The sequence below is a fragment of the Triticum aestivum genome, chromosome 4B, assembly GCF_018294505.1.
Source record: "Triticum aestivum cultivar Chinese Spring chromosome 4B, IWGSC CS RefSeq v2.1, whole genome shotgun sequence".
In the NCBI taxonomy this organism is placed as follows: domain Eukaryota; kingdom Viridiplantae; phylum Streptophyta; class Magnoliopsida; order Poales; family Poaceae; genus Triticum; species Triticum aestivum.
The window spans coordinates 470,726,631-470,749,143 of record NC_057804.1 but is presented as its reverse complement, the minus strand read 5'-3'; positions in this window follow the sequence as shown (position 1 = coordinate 470,749,143).

Sequence of the window (22,513 nt, the reverse complement as noted above, 5' to 3'; positions counted from 1 at the left end):
CATATGTTCCTCCCTCATAATAATTTTCAGTAGCATCATGAATGAATTCAACAATATAACCAGCACCTAAAGCACTCTTTTCATGATCTACAAGCATAGAAAATTTACTACTCTCCACATAAGCAAAATTCTTCTCATTCGGAATAGTAGTGGGAGCAAACTCAACAAAATAATTATCATGTGAGGCATAATCCAATTGAAAAATAAAATCATGATGACAAGTTTCATGGTTATCGTTATTCCTAATAGCATACAAGTCATCACAATAATCATCATAGATAGCAACTTTGTTCTCATAATCAATTGGAACCTCTTCCGAAATAGTGGAATCATCACTAAATAAAGTTGACACTCTTCCAAATCCACTTTCATGTTCATCACAATAAGATTCAACATCCTCCAAAATAGTGGGATCACTACTTCGTGAAGTTGACACTCTTCCAAACCCACTTTCATCAATATAATCATCATAAATAAGAGGCATTCTTTCATCATAATAAATTTGCTCATCAAAACTTGGGGGACTAAAAATATCATATTCATCAAACATAGCTTCCCCAAGCTTGTGGCTTTGCATATCATTAGCATCATGGATATTCAAGGAATTCATACTAACAACATTGCAATCATGCTCATCATTCAAAGATTTAGTATCAAACATTCTATAGCATTCTTCTTCTAGCACTTGAGCACAATTTTCCTTACCATCATTCTCACGAAAGATATTAAAAAGATGAAGCGTATGAGACAAACTCAATTCCAATTTTTTGTAGTTTTATTTTATAAACTAAACTAGTGATAAAACAAGAAACAAAAAGATTCGATTGCAAGATCTAAATATATACCTTCAAGCACTCACCTCCCCGGCAACGGTGCCAGAAAAGAGCTTAGTTGACGGGGTGTGAGTGAGTGCCCTTTACCTAGCCTCCCCGGCAACGGCGCCAGAAAAGAACTTGATGTCTATTACACAACCTTCTTCTTGTAGACGTTGTTGGGCCTGCAAGTGCACGGGTTTGTAGGACAGTAGCAAATTTCCCTCAAGTGGATGACCTAAGGTTTATCAATCCGTAGGAGGCGTAGGATGAAGATGGTCTCTCTCAAACAACCCTGCAACCAAATAACAAAGAGTCTCTTGTGTCCCCAACACACCCAATACAATGGTAAATTGTATAGGTGCACTAGTTCGGCGAAGAGATGGTGATACAAGTGCAAAATGGTTGGTAGATAAAGGTATTTGTAATCTGAAATTATAAAAACAGCAAGGCAGCAAGCGATAAAAGTGAGCGTAAACGGTATTGCAATGATAGGAAACAAGGCCTAGGGTTCATACTTTCACTAGTGCCAGTTCTCTCAACAATAATAACATAGATAGATCATATAACAAGCCCTCAACATGCAACAAAGAGTCACTCTAAAGCCACTAATAGCGGAGAACAAACGAAGAGATTATGGTTGGGTACGAAACCACCTCAAAGTTATTCTTTCGGATTAATCTATTCAAGAGTTCATACTAGAATAACACCTTAAGAAACAAATCAACTAAAACCCTAATGTCACCTAGATACTCCATTGTCACCTCAAGTATCTATGGGCATGATAACACGATACGCATCACACAATCTCAGATTCATCCAACCAACACAAAGTACTTCAAAGAGTGCCCCAAAGTTTCTACCGGAGAGTCAAGAACGTGTGACAACCCCTATGCATAGGATCATGGGAGGAACCCGCAAGTTGGTCACCAAAACATACATCAAGTGGCACATGATATCCCATTGTCACCACAGATAAGCACGGCAAGACATACATCAAGTGTTCTCATAAAAGACTCAATCCGATAAGATAACTTCAAGAGGGAAACTCAATTCATCACAAGAGAGTAGAGGGGGAGAAACATCATAAGATCCAACTATAATAGCAAAGCTCGGGATACATCAAGATCGTGCCATAGAGGGAAGACGAGACAGAGAGATAAACACATAGCTACTGGTACATACCCTCAGCCTCGAGGGTGAACTACTCCCTCCTCGTCATGGATGGCGCCGGGATGATGAAGATGGCCACCGGTGAAGGATCCCCCCTCCGACAGGGTGCCGGAACAGGCTCCTGAGAGGTTTTTGGTGGCTACAAAGGCTTGCGGCGGCGGAACTCTTGATCTATCTTGATATTCGATGGTTTTAGGGTACGTAGGCTTATATAGGCGAAAGAAGTCGATCGGGGGGTGCTCGAGGGGTCCACGAGACAAGGGGCGCACCTAGTAGGGGGGGCTATCTCCTAGGATCCTCGAGTATCTTCTGACGTGAACACCAAGTCTCCAGGATGATAATCTTCCAAAAAATCACGTTGCCGAAGGTTTCATTCCATTTGGACTCCGTTTGATATTCCTTTTCTTCAAAATACTGAAATAGGCAATAAAACAGCAATATGGGCTGGGCCTCCGGTTAATAGGTTAGTCCCAAAAGTAATATAAAAGTGTATAATAAAGCCCATAATCATTCAAAATAGATAATAAAATAGCATGAATGCTTCATAAATTATAGATACGTTGGAGACGTATAAGCTTGCACTCAATGTCTATTAATTTTAGTGCATGTTCATGACCGTTGTCGCTCTCTAGTTGGTCGCTTCCGAGTCTTTTTCTAGCCTTTACTTGTACTAAGCGGGAATACTGCTTGTGCATCCACTTCCATAAACCCCAAAGTTATCCCATATGAGTCCACCATGCCTTCCTATTGATGACCCACAAGTATAGGGGACCTATCGTAGTCCTTTCGATAAGTAAGAGTGTCGAACCCAACGAGGAGCAGAAGGAAATGACAAGCGGTTTTCAGTAAGGTATTCTCTGGAAGCACTGAAATTCTAGGTAACAGATAGTTTCATGATAGGATAATTTGTAACAGGTAACAAGCAATGAAAATAAATAAAGTGCAGCAAGGTGGCCTAATCCTTTTTGTAGCAACGGACAAGCCTGGATAAATTCTTATAATGAGAAAAGCACTCCCGAGGACACATGGGAATTATCGTCAAGCTAGTTTTCATCACGCTCATATGATTCACGTTCGTTACTTTGATAATTTGATATGTGGGTGGACCGGTGCTTGGGTGCTGTCCTTTCTTGGACAAGCATCCCACTTATGATTAATCCCTATTGCAAGCATCCGCAACTACAAAAGAAGTATTGAGGTAAACCTAACCATAGCACGAAACAAATGGATCCAAAAGAAGTATTTAATAGCAGCATGATCAGTAAGAATAGTTACTTTAGAATCAACAATATAAGGTCTGAACTTATCACATGCAAATACAACTGCTAAGAATTATTTTTCGGTAGTAGCATAATTTCTCTGTGCAGTGTCTAGAGTTTTACTAGCTTATTGAATAACATTCAATTTCTTATCAACTCTTTGCCCTAGAACAACACCTACAGCATAATCGCTAGCATCACACATAATTTCAAAGCGTAAATTCCAATCAGCTGGCTAAACAATAGGTGCAGGGATCGAAGCTTTCTTAAGTATTTCAAATGCTTCTACACAATCATCATCGAAAACAAAAGGAATATCTTTTTGTAATAGATTAGTCAGAGGCCTAGAGATTTTAGAAAAGTCCTTAATGAACCTCCTATAAAAATCGGCATGACCAAGGAAACTTCTTATACCTTTAATGTCCTCGGGACACGGCATCTTTTCAATAGCATCAACTTTAGCTTTATCAACTTCAATACCTCTTTCAGAAATTTTATGCCCCAAGACAATGCCTTCATTAACCATAAGGTGGCACTTCTCCCAATTCAAGACGAGACTAGTGTCTTCACATCTCTGCAAAACTCGATCAAGGTTGCTCAAGCAATCATCAAAAGAGCATCCATAAACAGAGAAATCATCCCTGAATACCTCACAAATCTTTTCACAAAAGTCAGAGAATATAGCCATCATGCATCTTTGAAAGGTATCAGGTGCATTACATAAACCAAAAGGCATACGACTATAAGCAAAAGTACCGAAAGGGCAAGTAAAAGTAGTATTTGCTTGATCGTCCGCTGACACAGGTATTTGAGAGAAACCAGAATAACCATCTAGAAAGCAAAAATGTGTATGTTTGGATAGTCTTTCTAGCATTTGATCAATAAAAGGTAAAGGATAATGATCTTTCTTAGTAGCTTTATTTAATTTGCGGAAATCAATTACCATCCTATAACCTGTAATAATTCTTTGCGGGATAAATTCATCTTTCTCATTAGGAACAACAGTAATACCTCCCTTCTTAGGGACACAATGGACGGGACTTACCCACTCACTATAAGCAATGGGATAAATTATACCTGCCTCAAGGAGCTTTAGTATCTCCTTTCTTACCACTTCTTTCATCTTAGGATTTAACCGCCGTTGATGATCTCTAACTGGTTTGGAGCCTTCTTCCAATTTAATTTTGTGTTGGCATAGAGTGGGGCTAATGCCCTTAAGATCATCAAGAGTATATCCAATAGCAGCACGGTGCTTCTTCAGAGTTTTCAATAATCTCTCCTCTTCTTGCTCTGAAAGGTTAGCACTAATAATAACAGGATATATCTTCTTTTCATCAAGATAAGCATATTTCAGATTATCAGGTAAATGTTTGAGCTCAAACACGGGATCACCCTTGGGTGGGGGAGGATCCCCAAGGATTTCAACAGGCAAGTTGTGTTTCAGAATAGGAGCCTGTTTAAGGAATACTTCATCTATTTCCCTTCTTTCATTCATAAACATATCATTTTCATGGTCTAGCAAATATTGTTCTAAAGGATCAGTAGGAGGTACGGCAATAGAAGTAAGACCAATAATTTCATCCTTACTAGGCAATTCTTTATCATGGGGTTGTCTACAAAATTTAGCAAAATTAAACTCATGTTTCATATCCCCCAAGCCAATAGTAATAGGGATAATTAGATTTATGCCCCTAGTTATGTCCCACTCATCTGGTTTACCCCTAATTCCCAAAAGTCACCGGTTCTGTCCAAGTCACTTTGCTCCTCTTATGCATTTGCCCTTTGACCGTTTGACCGTCAGTTTGAAAACTTGATAACTAATTCATACTAAATCATAAAAATGCGAATAAGATACCAAAATGTTCAGAAAAACATCACCTATATGTTAGTGTCATTTGCATTCATGAAAAAAGTGTTGGAAAGTGCACATCTGAGTTTTAGCTCTTATGCTACCACCATGAATAGTAAACTCTAAAAAAGTTCAAAAAAATTCAAAAAAATTGGTGGCAAAGAATGAAAAATGTTTTAAGTGTCTGCCAAGTTTCATCAGGGAATAACATTCGTGGGTGCCGTGGCAAAAAAAACAATCAACACTCCAAAATAGATTATTTTTTTGCCATGACTTCCATGAATGTCGTTCCCTAATGAAACTTGGCAAGCACTTAGAACATTTGTCGTTCTTTGCCACCATATTTTTTTTGAATTTTTTTGAATTTTTTAGAGTTTACTATTCATGGTGGTATCAAAAGAGCTAAAACTCGGATGTGCACTTTCCAACACTTTTTTCATGAATGCAAATGACACTGACATATATGTGATGTTTTTCTAAACATTTGGGTATCTTATTTGCATTTTTCTGATTTAGTATGAATTAGTTATGAAGTTTTCAAACTGACGGTCAAACGGTCAAAGGGCAAAAGCATAAGAGGAGCAAAGTGACTTGGACAGAACCAGTGACTTTTGGGAATTAGGGGTAAAACAGATGAGTGGGACACAACTAGGGGCATAAATCTAATTATCCCATAGTAATAACATCCTTTTCGCAATCAATCCTAGCATTGACAGTATTCAAGAAGGTTCTACCAAATATAATGGGACGAAAGCTATCTTGTGGGGAACCAAGAACAAGAAAATCAACAGGATATTTAACTTTCCCACACAATACTTCAACATCTCTAACAATCCCAATCGGTGAAATAGTATCTCTATTTGCAAGTTTAATAGTAACATTAATACCTTCTAACTCAGCAGGTGCAATATCATGCATAATTTTTTCATATAAGGAAATAGGTATTGCACTGGCACTAGCACCCATATCGCATAAGCCATGATAAAAATGATCTCCTATTTTAACAGAAATAACATGCATGCCTACAACAGGTCTATGTATCTTAGCATCGGATTTAGAAATATTAGCAGCTTCCTCACGGAAGTAAATAACATGCCCATCAATATTATCAGCCAAGAGATCTTTAACCATAGCAATACTAGGTTCAACTTTAATTTGCTCAAGAGGTGTATATGTTATAGTATTACTTTTACGAACCACAGTTGAAACTTTAGCATGATCCTTTATCCTAACAGGGAAAGGTGGTTTCTCAACATAAGTAGTAGGAACAATAGGATCATTATTAGTGATAATCTTTTCTTCAATTGTAACAGGTGCAACTACTTTTACTTCAATGGGAGGATTATATTTAAACCACCTCTCCTTAGGGAGATCAACGTGAGTAGCAAAAGATTCACAGTAAGAAGCTACTATCTTAGAGTCGAGTCCATATTTAGTGCTAAATCCACGAAAAGCATCGGTATCCATAAAAGACTTAACACAATCAAACTTAGGTGTCATACCTGACTCCTTACCATCGTCGGAACCCCAATCTTCAGAGTTGCGTTTAATTCTTTCCAATAAGTCCCACTTGAATTCAATAGTCTTCAGCATATAAGAACGAGCACAGGAAATATCAAGCATGGTGTGATCATTGAGAGAAAGCCGAGCATAAATTTTTTGAATAATCATTTCTCTTGAGAGCTCATGATTGGGGCATGAATATAACATTGACTTAAGCCTCCCCCAAGCTTGAGTGATGTTTTCTCCTTCATGAGGCCAAAAATTATATATATAATTACGATCACGATGAACAAGATGCATAGGATAAAACTTCTGGTGAAATTCCAGCTTCAATCGTATAGATCCAAGATCCCGTATCATCACATAGCCTATACCATGTCAATGCATCTCCCTTCAAAGTTAAAGGGAAGACCTTCCTTTTAATAACATCATCGGGTATACCTGCAAGCTTAAATAATCCACAAACTTCATCCACATAGATAAGATGTAAATCGGGATGCAATGTTCCATCTCCCGCAAAGGGATTAGCTAGCAGTTTCTCTATCATACCCGAAGGAATCTCAAAGTATACATTTTCAGTAGGTTTAGTAGGTTGAGGAGAAACTCTTTGCTCTACTGGTCAGGGCGAAGATGCCCCAAACAAGCCCCTCAAGGGATTAGTTTCCATAGTAACAAGTGACAATAAATTTCAGCACACTATATAAATGTTTCCTTACCAAGTTCCACTCACCAAAGGCGCTTCACTCCCCGGCAACGGAGTCAGAAAAGAGTCTTGATGACCCACAAGTATAGGGGATCTATCATAGTCCTTTCGATAAGTAAGACTGTTGAACCCAACAAGGAGCAGAAGGAAATGACAGACGGTTTTCAGTAAGGTATTCTCTGCAAGCATTGAAATTGTAGTAACAGATAGTTTTGTGATAGGATAATTTGTAACGGGTAACAAGCAATGAAAGTAAATAAAGTGCAGCAAGGTGGCCTAATCCTTTTTGTAGCAAAGGACAAGCCTGGACATATTCTTATAATGAGAAAAGCGCTCCCGAGGACACATGGGAATTATCTTCAAGCTAGTTTTCATCACACTCATATGATTCGCGTTCGTTACTTTGATAATTTGATATGTGGGTGGACGAGTGCTTGGGTGTTGTCCTTTCTTGGAAAAGCATCCCACTTATGATTAACCCCTATTGCAAGCATCCACAACTACAAAAGAAGTATTAAGGTAAACCTAACCAAAGCATGAAACTAATGGATCCAAATCAGCCCCTTACGAAGCAACGCATAAACTAGGGTTTAAGCTTCTGTCACTCTAGCAACCCATCATATACTTATTACTTCCCAATGCCTTCCTCTAGGCCCAAATAATGGTGAAGTGTCATGTAGTCGATGTTCACATAACACCACTAGAGGAGAGACAACATACATCTCATCAAAATATCGAACGAATACCAAATTCACATGACTACTAATAGCAAGACTTCACCCATGTCCTCAGGAACAAACGTAACTACTGACAAAGCATATTCATGTTCATAATCAGAGGGGTATTAATATGCATTAAGGATCTGAACAAATAATCTTCCACCAGATAAACCAACTAGCATCAACTACAAGGAGTAATCAACACTACTAGCAACCCACAGGTACCAATCTGAGGTTTGGGTACAAAGATTGGATACAAGAGATGAACTAGGGTTTGAGAGGAGATGGTGTTGGTGAAGATGTTGATGGAGATTGACCCCCTCCCGATGAGAGAATCATTGGTGATGACGATGGTGATGATTTCCCCCTCCCGGAGGGAAGTTTCCCCTGCAGAACAGCTCCGCTGGAGCCCTAGATTGATTCCTCCTTGTGGGAGCGGAGTTTCGTCTCGTAAGCTTGCTTATGATTTTTTCCAGGGTAAAAGACTTCATATAGCAGAAGATGGGCACCGAAGGGCCACCAGGGGGCCCACGAGGCAGGGGGCGCGCCAAGTAGGGGTGGGCGCGCCCCCACCCTCGTGGCTAGGGTGTGGGCCTCCTCTGGTACTTCTTTCTCTCAATAATTCTTATTAATTCCAAAAATGACTTTCGTGGAGTTTCAGGACTTTTGGAGCTGCGCGGAATAGGTTTCCAATATTTGCTCCTTTTCCAGCCCAGAATCCCAGCTGCCGGCATTCTCCCTCTTCATGATAAACCTTGTAAAATAAGAGAGAATAGCCATAAGTATTGTGACATAACGTGTAATAACAGTCCATAATGCAATAAATATCGATATAAAAGCATGATGCAAAATGGACGTATCACCTACATGCGGTATCTACCTGCCGTTCCAAGTAAATTTGTATGTGCCAAACTCTAAACCTTCAAATGAAATTCTGTTTTTTATGCTTGAATAGCTCATGTATCAACTAGGGTTGTCTATATCTTCCATTCTAGGCGGGTTATTCTCAAGAGGAGTGGACTCCGCTCCTCACTCACGAGAAAATGGCTGGTAACCGGGATGCCCAATCCCATGCTCAAATCAAATCAAAAATAATTGCAAACAAAAATCCCCCAGGATTGTTGTTAGTTGGATGCACCCGTTGTTTCGGGAAAGCCATGGATTGATGATTGTTGGTGGTGGGGGAGTATAAACTTTACCATTCTGTTTGGGAACCGCCTATAATGTGTGTAGCATGGAAGATCTCGAGATCTCTCGGTTGTTATGTTGACAATGAAAGTATGCCACCCAAAATATTATTTATCTCTGTTTCAAAACTCGAGCTCTGGCACCTCTACAAATCCCCGCTTCTCTTTGCGAAGGGCCGATCTATTTACTTTTATGTTGAGTCACCATCCTCTTATTAAAAAGCACCAGTTGGAGAGCACCGCTGTCATTTGCATACATTACTATTAATTTATATTGTGTATGACTATGACTGGATCTCTTTTACCATGAATTACAATGTTTAGTCAGTCCTTGATCTTCAGAGGTGCTCTGCATTTATGTTTTGCAGTCTCAGAAAGGGCTGGCAAGATACCATCTTGTTATATCATATTATGATTATTTTGAGAAAGTGTTGTCATCCGAGATTTATTATTATTGCTCGCTAGTTGATTATGCCATTGATATGACTAAACATGAGACCTAAGTGTTATTGTGAATATGGTTAGTTCATAATCTTTGCTGAAAACTTGAATGCTGGCTTTACATATTTACAACAACAAGAGCAAACAGAGTTTGTAAAAGTTTTTCTTTATCACTTTCAGTTTGTCAACTGAATTGCTTGAGGACAAGCAAAGGTTTAAGCTTGGGGGAGTTGATACGTCTCCATCGTATCTACTTTTCCAAACACTTTTGCCCTTGTTTTGGATCCTAACTTGCATGATTTGAATGGAACTAACCTGGACTGACACTGTTTTCAGCAGAATTGCCATGGTGTTATTTTTGTGCAGAAATAAAAGTTCTCGGAATGACCTGAAACTTCACGGAGAATATTTTTGGAATTAATACAAAATACTGGCAAAAGAATCAAGGCCAGGGGCCCACACCCTGTCCACGAGGGTGGGGGCGCGCTCCCTGCCTCGTGGGCCCCCTCATGCTCCACCGACCTCAACTCCAACTCCATATATTCACGTTCAGGGAGAAAAAATCAAGGAGAAGGAGTCATCATGTTTTACGATACAGAGCCGCCGCCAAGCCATAATCTCTCTCGGGAGGGCTGATCTGGGGTCCGTTCGGGGCTCGGGAGAGGGGAATCCGTCATCGTCATCATCATCAACCTTCCTCCATCACCAATTTCAGGATGCTCACCACCGTGCATGAGTAATTCCATCTTAGGCTTGCTGGACGGTGATGGGTTGGATGAGATTTACCATGTTATCGAGTTAGTTTTGTTAGGGTTTGATCCCTAGTATCCATTATGTTCTAAGATTGATGTTGCTATGACTTTGCTATGCTTAATGCTTGTCACTACGGCCCGAGTGCCATGATTTCATATATGGACCTATTATGTTTTCATGAATATATGTGAGTTCTTGATCCTATCTTGCAAGTCCATAGTCACCTATTATGTGTTATGATATGTTAACCTCGAAGTGACAATAATTGGGATACTTACCGGTGATGACCATAGTTTGAGGAGTTCATGTATTCACTAAGTGTTAATGCTTTGGTCCAGTACTCTATTAAAAGGAGGCCTTAATATCCCTCAGTTTCCAATAGGACCCCGCTGCCACGGGAGGGTAGGACAAAAGATGGCATGCAAGTTCTTTTCCATAAGCACGTATGAATATATTCGGAATACATGCTTACATTACATTGATGAACTCGAGCTAGTTCTGTGTCACCCTATGTTATAACTATTGCATGAGGAATCGCATCCGACATAATTATCCATCACTGATCCAATGCCCACGAGCTTTTCACATATTGATCTTTGCTTAGTTACTTTACCGTTGCCACTGTTACAATTACTACAAAACTGCTACTGTTACTTTTGCTACTATTACCGTTACCTCCATACTACTTTGCTACTAAATACTTCGATGCAGATATTAAGTCTTTTAGGTGTGGTTGAATTGACAACTCAACTGCTAATACTTGAGAATATTCTTTGACTCCCCTTGTGTCGAATCAATAAATTTGGGTTGAATACTCTACCCTCGAAAACTGTTGTGATCCCCTATACTTGTGGGTTATCACATAGTTCATACGGTATCATCTCAACGGAATTACATGGTGCCCTATTTAAAGTGAATGCGGTTGTCTCTAATTCCTAACCCATAAACGATAGTGGTAATTCGATAAGAGACATCATGGTATGCACCATATCCAATAGGGTGCAGCTATGATGTTCGGACACACCATCACACTATGGTGTTCCAGGCGGCATTAGTTGTGAAACAATTTCCACAGTGTCTTAATTGTGTACAGAACTCGCCACTCAGATATTCATCTCTATGATCATACCATAGACATTTTATCCTCTTGTCACGACGATCTTCAACTTGACTCTGAAATTACTTAAACCTTTCAATAATTCAGACTTGTGTTTCATCAAGTAAATATACTTAGCATCTACTCAAATCATCTGTGCAGTAAGATCATAACGATATCCACTGCGTGCCTCAGCACTCATTGGACTGCACACATCAAAATGCAATACTTCCAACAAGTTGCTTTGTTGTTCCATCTCACTGAAAACGGGGCCTTTCAGTCATCTTGCCCATGTGGTATGATTTGCATGTCTCAAGTGATTCAAAATCAAGCGAGTCCAAACGATCCATCTGCATGGAGTTTCTTCATGCGTATATACCAATAGACATGGTTCGCATGTCCCAAACCTTTCAAAAAAACGAGTGAGTCCAAAGATCCATCAACCTGGAGCTTCTTCATGCGTTTTATACCAATATGACTGAAATGGTAGTGCCACAAGTAGGTGGTACTATTATATCATTACTATCTTATATCTTTTGGCATGAACATGTGTATCACTATAATCGAGATTCAATAAACCATTCATTTTAGGTGCAAGACCATTGAAGGTATTTATTCAAATAAATAGAGTAATAATTATTCTCCTTAAATGAATAACCATATTGCGATAAACATAATCCAATCATGTCTATGCTCAATGCAACCACCAAATAACAATTATTTAGGTTTAACACCAATCCCGGTGGTAGAGGGAGCGTGTGATGTTTGATCACATCAACCTTGGAAACACTTCCAACACATATTGTCACCTCGCCTTTAGCTAGTCTCCATTTATTCCATAGCCTTTTATTTCGAGTTACTAACTCTTAGCAACCGAACCGGTATCTAATACCCTAGTGCCACTAGGAGTACTAGTAAATTACACATTAATGTAATGTATATCCAATATACTTCTGTCGACCTTGCCAGCCTTCTCATCTACCAAGTATCTAGGGTAGTTCTGCTTCATTGACCGTTCCCTCATTACAGAAGCACTTAGTCTCGGGTTTAGGTTCAACCTTGGGTTTCTTCACTGGAGCAGCAACTGATTTGCCGTTTCATGAAGTATCCCTTCTTGCCCTTGCCTTTCTTGAAACTAGTGGTTTTACTAGCCATCAACAATTGAGGCTCCTACTTGATTTCTACTTTCGCGGTGTCAGACATCACGAATAGCTCAAGGATCATCATATCTATCCCTGATATGTTATAGTTCATCATGAAGCTCTAGTAGCTTGGTGGCAGTGACTTTGGAAAACCATCACTATCTCATCTGGAAGATTAACTCCCACTCGATTCAAGCGATTGTAGTACTCAAACAATCTGAGCACCTGCTCAGTGATTGAGCTTTCTCCCTTAGTTTGCAGGCTAAGAAACTTGTTGGAGGTCTCATACCTCTTGACGTGGGTACGAGCCTGAAATCCCAATTTCAGCCCTTGGAACATCTCATATGTTCCGCGACGTTTCAAAAACATCTTCGGCGCCTCAATTCTAAACCGTTTAGCATTACGCACTGAACTATTACGTAGTCATCAAAATGTGTATGCCAGATGTTCACAACATCCACAGACGACGCACGAGGTTCAACACACCGAGCGGTGCATTAAGGACATAATCCTTCTGCGCAGCAATGAGGACAATCCTCAGTTTATGGACCCAGTCCGCATAATTGCTACTATGTTCATGATAATTAAAGCGCAAGATACGACATAATTTATAAAGACCGTTTGACTATGTTCATGATAATTAAGTTCATCTAATCAAATTATTTAATGAACTCCCACTTAGATAGACATCCCTCCAGTCATATAAGTGATACATGATCGAAATCAACTAGGCCGTGTCCGATCATCACGTGAGACGGACTAGTCATCAACGGTGAACATCTCCATGTTGATCGTATCTATCATACGACTCATGTTCGACCTTTCAGTCTCTCGTGTTCCGAGGCCATGTCTGTACATGTTAGGCTCGTCAAGTCAACCTAAGTGTTTCGCGTGTGTAAATCTGGCTTACACCTATTGTATGCGAACGTTAGAATCTATCACACCCAATCATCACGTGGTGCTTCGAAACAACAAACCTTCGCAACGGTGCATAGTTAGGGGGAACACATTCCTTGAAATTTTAGTGAGGGATCATCTTATTTATGCTACCGTCATTCTAAGCAAATAAGATGTAAACATGGCAAACATCACATGCAAATCATAAAAGTGACATGATATGGCCAAAATCATCTTGCGCCTTTGATCCCCATCTTCGAAGCGCGTTATGATCACCATCGTCACCGGCATGACACCATGATCTCCATCATCATGATCTCCATCATCGTGTCTTCATGAAGTTGTCTCGCCAACTATTACTTCTACTACTATGGCTAACGGTTAGCAATAAAGTAAAGTAATTACATGGCGTTTTCATTGACACACAGGTCATACAATAAATTAAGACAACTCCTATGGCTCATGCCGGTTGTCATAGTCATCGACATGCAAGTCATGATTCCTATTACAAGAACATGATCAATCTCATACATCACATATATAATTCATCACATCCTTTTGGCCATATCACATCACATAGCATACCCTGCAAAAACAAGTTAGACGTCCTCTAATTGTTGTTGCATGTTTTACGTGGCTGCTAAGGGTTTCTAGCAAGAACGTTTCTTACCTACGCAAAAGCCACAACGATGATATGCCAACTGCTATTTACCCTTCATAAGGACCCTCTTCATCGAATCCGATCCGACTAAAGTGGGAGAGACAGACACTCGCTAGCCACCTTATGCAACAAGTGCATGTCAGTCAGTGGAACCTGTCTCACGTAAGCGTATGTGTAAGGTCGGTCCGGGACGCTTCATCCCACAATGCCGCCGAATCAAGATAGGACTAGTAACGGTAAGCAAATTCAAAAAATCATCACCCACAACTACTTGTGTTCTACTCGTGCATAGAATCTACGCATAGACCTGGCTCTGATACCACTGTTGGGTAACGTAGTAATAATTAAAAAAATTCCTACGTGTCACCAAGATCAATCTAGGAGATGCTAGCAATGAGAGAGAGGGAGTGCATCTTCATACCCTTGAAGATTGCTAAGTGGAAGCATTGCAAGAACGCGGTTGATGGAGTCATACTCGCGGCGATTCATATTGCGGAAGATCCGATCTAGCGCCGAACGGACGACGCCTCCGCATACAACACACGTACATCCTAGGGACGTCTCCTCCTTCTTGATCCATCAAGGGGGAAGGAGAAGTTGAGGGAGAACTCCAGCAGCACGATGGCGTGGTGGCGATGGAGCTCGTGGTTCTCCGGCAGAGCTTCACTAAGCACTACGGAGGAGGAAGAGGTGTAGGAAGGAGAGGAAGGGTAGCACCAGGGCGTGTCAGGGTGCAGCTGCCCTCTCTCTCCCTCACTATATATAGGGGAAAGGAGGAGGAGTATGCTCCCTAGGGTTTCCCCTAGGGGGCAGCGGCTAGGGCAGATTGGATCTCCCTAGGGAAACCCTAGGGAGACTTTCCCCCCAAGCCAAGTAGGTGGAGGCTTGCCTCCCAAGCCAGGTGGATGTGCCCCATGAAGAAAATATGCCCTAGAGGCAATAATAAAGTTATTATTTATTTCCTTATTTCATGATAAATGTTTATTATTCATGCTAGAATTGTATTAACCGGAAACTTAGTACATGTGTGAATACATAGACAAACAAAGTGTCACTAGTATGCCTCTACTTGACTAGCTCGTTGAATCAAAATGGTTAACTTTCCTAGCCATAGACATGAGTTGTCATTTGATTAAACGAGATCACATCATTAGAGAATGATGTGATTGACTTGACCCATTCCGTTAGCTTAGCACTTGATCGTTTAGTATGTTGCTATTGCTTTCTTCATGACTTATACATGTTCCTATGACTATGAGATTATGCAACTCCCGTTTACCGGAAGAACACTTTGTGTGCTACCAAATGTCACAACATAACTGGTTGATTATAAAGGAGCTCTACAGGTGTCTCCGAAGGTACATGTTGAGTTGGCATATTTTGAGATTAGGATTTGTCACTCCGATTGTCGAAGAGGTATCTTTGGGCCCTCTCGGTAAAGCACATCACTATAAGCCTTGCAAGCAATATGACTAATGAGTTAGTTGTGGGATGATGCATTACATAACGAGTAAAGAGACTTGCCGATAACGAGATTGAACTAGGTATTGAGATACCGACGATCGAATCTCGGGCAAGTAACATACCGATGACAAAGGGAACAACGTATGTAGTTATGCGGTTTAACCAATAAAGATCTTCATAGAATATGTGGGAACCAATATGAGCATCCAGGTTCCGCAATTGGTTATAGACCGGAAACGAGTCTCAGTCATGTCTACATAGTTCTCGAACCCGTAGGGTCCGCACGCTTAAAGTTTGGTGATGATCGATATTATGAGTTTTTGTGTTTTGATGTACTGAAGGTAGGTCTGAGTCCCGGATGTGATCACGGACATGATGAGGAGTCTCGAAATGGTCGAGGCGTAAAGATCGATATATTGTATGACTATGTTCGGACACCGGAAGTGTTTTAGGAGGTTTCGGACATATCCCGGAGTACCGGGGGGAGGGGGGTTACCGGAACCTTCCGGGGGGTTTAGTGGGCCTAATGGGCCCTAGTGGAGAAGAGGAGGGGTGGCCAGGGCAGGCCGCGCGCCCCCTCCCCCTCTAGTCTGAATAGGACAAGGAGGGGGGCAGCGCCCCCCCCCCTTTCCTTCCTCTCCTCTCTCCCTTCCTTCCCCTCTCCTACTCCAACAAGGAAAGGAGGAGTCCTACTCCTAGTGGGAGTAGGACTCCCCCCTTGGCGCACCCTCCTCCTTGGTCGGCCGTGTCCCCCCTTACTCCTTTATATACGGGGACAGGGGGGCACCTCTAGACACAACAATTGATCTCTTGATCTCTTAGCCGTGTGCGGTGCCCCCTCCACCATATTCCACCTCGGTAATATCGTAGCGGTGCTTAGGAGAAGCCCTGCGTCGGTAGCAACATCGACACCGTCATCACGCTGTCGTGCTGATGGAACTCTCCCGCAAAGCTCTGCTGGATCGGAGTTCATGGGACGCCATCGAGCTGAACGTGTGTTGAACTCGGAGGTGCCGTACGTTTGGTACTTGATTGGTCAGATGGTGAAGACATACGACTACATCAACCGTGTTGTGCTAACGCTTCCGCTTTCGGTCTACGAGGGTACGTGGACTTACTCTCCCCGCTCGTTGCTATGCATCACCATGATCTTGCGTGTGTGTAGGATTTTTTTTTAAATTACTACATTCCCCAATAGTGGCATCCGAGCCTGGTTTTATGCGTAGATGTTATATGCACGAGTAGAACACAAGTGAGTTGTGGGTGATACAAGTCATACTGCTTACCAGCATGTCATACTTTGGTCCGGCGGTATTGTTGGATGAAGCGGCCCGGACCGACATTACATGTACGCTTACGCGAGACTGGTTCTACCGACGTGCTTTGCACATAGGTGGCTGGCGGGTGTTAGTTTCTCCAACTTTAGTTGAACCGAGTGTGGCTACGCCCGGTCCTTCAGAAGGTTAAAACAACACTAACTTGACAAACTATCATTGTGGTTTTGATGCGTAGGTAAGAACGATTCTTGCTCAGCCCGTAGCAGCCACGTAAAACTTGCAACAACAAAGTAGAGGACGTCTAACTTGTTTTTGCAGGGCATGTTGTGATGTGATATGGTCAAGACATGATGCTAAATTTTATTCTATGAGATGATCATGTTTTGTAACAAAGTTATCGGCAACTGGCAGGAGCCATATGGTTGTTGCTTTATTGTATGCAATGCAATCGCCCTGTAATTGCTCTACTTTATCACTAAGCGGTAGCGATAGTCATAGAAGCAATAGTTGGCGCGATGACAACGATGCTACAATTAAGATCAAGGTGTCACACCGGTGACAATGGTGGTCATGACGGTGCTTCGGAGATGGAGACCACAAGCACAAGATGATGATGGCCATATCATATCACTTATATTGATTGCATGTGATGTTTATCCTTTATGCATCTCATTTTGCTTGATTGACGGTAGCATTATAATATGATCTCTCACTAAATTTCAAGGTATAAGTGTTCTCCCTGAGTATGCACCATTGTGAAAGTTCTTCGTGCCGAGACAACACGTGATGATTGGGTGTGATAAGCTCTACGTTCAAATACAACTGGTGTAAGACAGTTTTGCACACACAGAATACTCAGGTTAAACTTGACGAGCCTAGCATATGCAGATATGGCCTCGGAACACTGAGACCGAAAGATCGAGTGTGAATCATATAATAGAGATGATCAACATAGTGATGTTCACCATTGAAAACTACTCCATCTCACGTGATGATCGGACATGGTTTGGTTGATTTGGCTCACGTGATCACTTAGATGATTAGAGGGATGTCTATCTAAGTGGGAGTTCTTAAGTAATATGATTAATTGAATTTTAATTTATCATGAACTTAGTCCTGATAGTATTTTGAAAATAATGTTGTAGATCAATAGCTCGCGTTGTTGCTTCCCTATGTTTTATATGTGTTCCTAGAGAATACTAAGTTGAAAGATGATAGTAGCAATGATGCAGACTGGGTCCGTGATCTGAGGTTTATCCTCATTGCTGCACAGAAGAATTATGTCCTTGATGCACCGCTAGTTGACAGACCTATTGCAAGAGCAGAGGCAGACGTTATGAATGTTTGGCTAGCTCAATATGATGACTACTTGATAGTTTAGTGCACCATGCTTAACGGCTTAGAATTGGGACTTCAAAGACGTTTTGAACATCATGGACCATATGAGATGTTCCAGGAGTTGAAGTTAATATTTCAAGCAAATACCTGAGTTGAGAGATATGAAGTCTCCAACAAGTTATATAGCTAAAAGATGGAGGAGAATAGCTCAAGCAGTGAGCATGTGCTCAGATTGTTTGGGTACTACAATCGCTTGAATCAAGTGGGTGTTAATCTTCCAGATAAGGTAGTGATTGATAGAGTTCTCTAGTCACCATCACCAAGTTACTAGAACTTCGTGATGAACTATAGTATGCAAGGGATGACGAAAACGATTCCCGAGCTCTTCGTGATGTTGAAATTGACGAAGGTAGAAATCAAGAAAGAGCATCAAGTGTTGATGATTGACAAGACCACTAGTTTCAAGAAAAGGGAAAGAAAGGGAAACTTCAAGTAGAATAGCAAGCAAGTTGTCACTCCCGTGAAGAAGCCCAAAGCTGGACCAAAGCCTGAAACTGAGTGCTTCTACTTCAAAGGAAATGGTCACTGGAAGCGGAAATACCCTGAATATTTGGTGGATAAGTAGGATGGCAAAGTGAACAAGGGTATATTTGATATACAGGTTATTGATGTGTACCTTACTAGTGTTTACAGTAGCCCCTGGGTATTTAATACTTGTTCGGTTGCTAAAAATTAGTAACTCGAAAGAGGAGTTACAGAATAAATAGAGACTAGTTGAGGGTGAAGTGACGATGTGTGTTGGAAGTGGTTCCAAGATTGATATGATCATCATCGCACACTCCCTATACTTTAGGGATTAGTGTTAAACCTAAATAAATGTTATTTGGCGTTTGCGTTGAGCATGAATATGATTTGATCATGTTTATTGCAATACGGTTATTCATTTAAAGTCAAAGAATAATTGTTGTTCTGTTTACATGAATAAAGCCTTCGATGGTCATACACCCAATAAAAATAGTTTGTTGGATCTCGATCGTAGTGATGCACATATTCATAATATTGATGCCAAAAGATGCAAAGTTGATAATGATAGTGCAACTTATTTGTGGCACTGTCGTTTGGGTCATATCGGTGCAAAGCGCATGAAGAAACTCCATAAAGATGGATTTTTGGAATCATTTGGTTATGAATCATTTGATGCTTGCGAACCGTGCCTTTTGGGCAAGATGACTAAAACTCCATTCTCCAGAACAATGGAACGACACTACAAAAAAAATACACTTCCGTGATGATACGTGTTTGTCATAGTAGGTCGCGTTTTTTGTCATGCATGTACATCCATGACAAATTTATGACAGAATCAAGATAGTCATACATGTGCTATCGTAGAAGTGTTCCATGACATTACCAAAATTATCATCACGGAAGTGTCCACTTCCATGACGGTAAATCGCGCGTCACAAAAGTGCTTTCGTCATGGGTGACCGACACGTGGCATCCACCGTAATAGAATGCTGTTAAGCTATCAGGTCGGGTTTTGGATCCATTAACCCGTTAACAGCCCCGACCAATGGGGATTTTCCACGTGTAAAAGCATTATTGGCTGGAGGAGACACGTGTCAGGTCCGCGCTGGTACAGGTGTCACTCATCCAATGGGCGAGACGCGCCTATGATATGTTGACACATGGACCGACCCATCAAGTTTAAATGGGCTGGCCCAACTAAAGGCCCAAAAGATTTTGCGGACCATAATGGGCCGGCCCAGCTAAAGGCCCACGAGATTTTGCGGACCATAATGGGCTGGCCCAGCTAACGGCCCACAAGATTTTGCGGGCCATAATGGGCCGGCCCAGGTAAAGGCCCACAAGATTTTTGTGTGCCATAATGGGCCGGCCCAGGTAAAGGCCCACAAGATTCTTGCGGATCATAATGGGCCAGCCCGGCTAAAGGCCCACGAGATTTTGCCGACATTAATGGGCCGGCCCAGCTGTAGGTCCACAAGAATTTGAGGACCCTAGTAGGCCGGCCCATTAACTGGCTGCCATGTTTTGGGCCAAATGTCGGCCCATATTTGATCTGGTCCATTAATGGCCTGCCACGTTTCGGGCCTAATAGTGGCCCATATGAGATCCAGCCCGTTAAAAGCCTACCACGTTTTGGGCCAAATTATGGCCCAGATCAGGTACGGACCTTTAAGAGGCTATAGGCCCAATTATGGCCCATATCATATTCGGCCCGTCAACTGGAAACTATGCTTTTGGGCCCACTTGCTAGAGGCCCACTTAGTAATTCGGCCTGACATTAGTTTTGGCCTCTTAAGGACCTGTTTAACATTTCGGCACTATATTAATTTCGGCCTGTTAAATGCCCATCATATAGTTGGGCCTAACTACGGCTCGGTTTGCATCTGGCGTGCTCGCGGCCGATATCTGATTGGGCCAAACAAGGACCGAGGCAATTTTGGCCTGTTAAAAGCCCATGATTTGATTCACACAATCATGGTCCGGGGTTCATTTCGGGCTGCTGCCGGCCCGTTAGCTGTTCAGCATGTTTCAGGCCCAACCTACATCGTGATTGCATGACGGTCCGATTATGTACCGTAATTTTACGGTTTGGCCGGTTTACTGCGAAGACAAGATATATATATATAGTAAAATAATTGCAGCATTGTGAATAAGAAAAAACCTAGACTATACAATAAAGAAATTACAGCATATTACATCCACTGGGCATCAAAGTTCGCCACTATGATAATAAAGCACAAGCAGACAGCAGATTACATACATTGGGCATCAAAGATCGCCACCAGTGCAAATAAACACGCCGACAAAATAATATACAAAACCGACAGCACTTCAATAGAGTTCAAGAAAGGTTATCCCTGCTGGGGAGCTGCAGCGCAAGCAGCTGAGCAAGATGATGAGACTGCGCTTGTTCAACACTTAAATCTTCCTCACTCTGAAAGATAAACAAGCAGACAGATGACAGGTTTCGCACATAAAAGTATCAGTGCTGACAATTCATCACATTTCTTACTGACGAATAAAGTGACATAGTTTAAAATTGCATTAACACAATATGGTATTGTTCAGGTCAAGACATGGCAGGAAATGACATTGTGAAGGAGTAGGCAGCTTCACGACACCATTGGATTACAGATCAAGAACTCATAAGTATCAATGGTTAATGTGCTGTCAATTTATCCCATTTCAGATTGACAAATAAAGAGACGGTTTAAATAATACTCCCTCCGTCCGGAATTACTTGTCATCAAAATGGATGTGTCTAGAACTAAAATACATCTAGATACATCCATTTCAATGACAAGTATTTTCAGACGGAGGGAGTAGTAGAATGATATGACATTGTTCATAGTTAAGACATTGCAGAATATGACATTGTGCTGTAGTGGGTAGGTTCACCACACCACTGGATTACGGATGAAGAACAGAAACATACATGCAGTGCAAAAGAAGATCACTTGCTCTGTATAGTTTGATTTACATGGTATGAATAAGGAACTTGGTTGTACAACTGAAAACTTAAATTGAGAAAGGACAAACTTTTGTTTATGAACTACATAATAAACTTTAAACATGCAATTTGATGCAAACACCAAAAATAAACAGCTATTGCAGTCATGCCTAACCAAATATATACAACAAACTTTGAAGGCTTGAGATGGACAAACTTACATTATTGGTGAAGACAGGCTCTATAAAGGCCTTGTCCATGCTGATGGGGGGGGCAATTCAAGAAATTTACCATAGAATCTTCTTCATAAGCATTGCCTTTATTCTACATTTTGTTAAGAGTAAATATAGATGTGATAATATACGAAAAAATGGAGAATATTTAAGATAAGATGAAGAGTGATGCTACATAACCAAGTAGCTATAAATGTAAGTGCAGCGATACAGACAAAAGGTATAGCCAAGAGAAATGCACAGCTAAACTTCTTCAGTACCAACCTTATGGTAAGAGTAAATATAGATCTGATGTGTAGAAAATGGAGGGCAAAGGAAAATAAGCTACAGAGTGATGGTACATGAACAACTACCTGTCATTATAAGTACACTGATAAAGGACAGCATGTACTTACAAGAACAATGCAGAGCTAAAAAACCATTGGCATTGGATATATTCTACACTAATGTAACCATTCATACAGATCAGATAATTTGGAGCGAACAATTGATAAGCAAGCTATCATGCATACTGCTGTCACATAATGAACC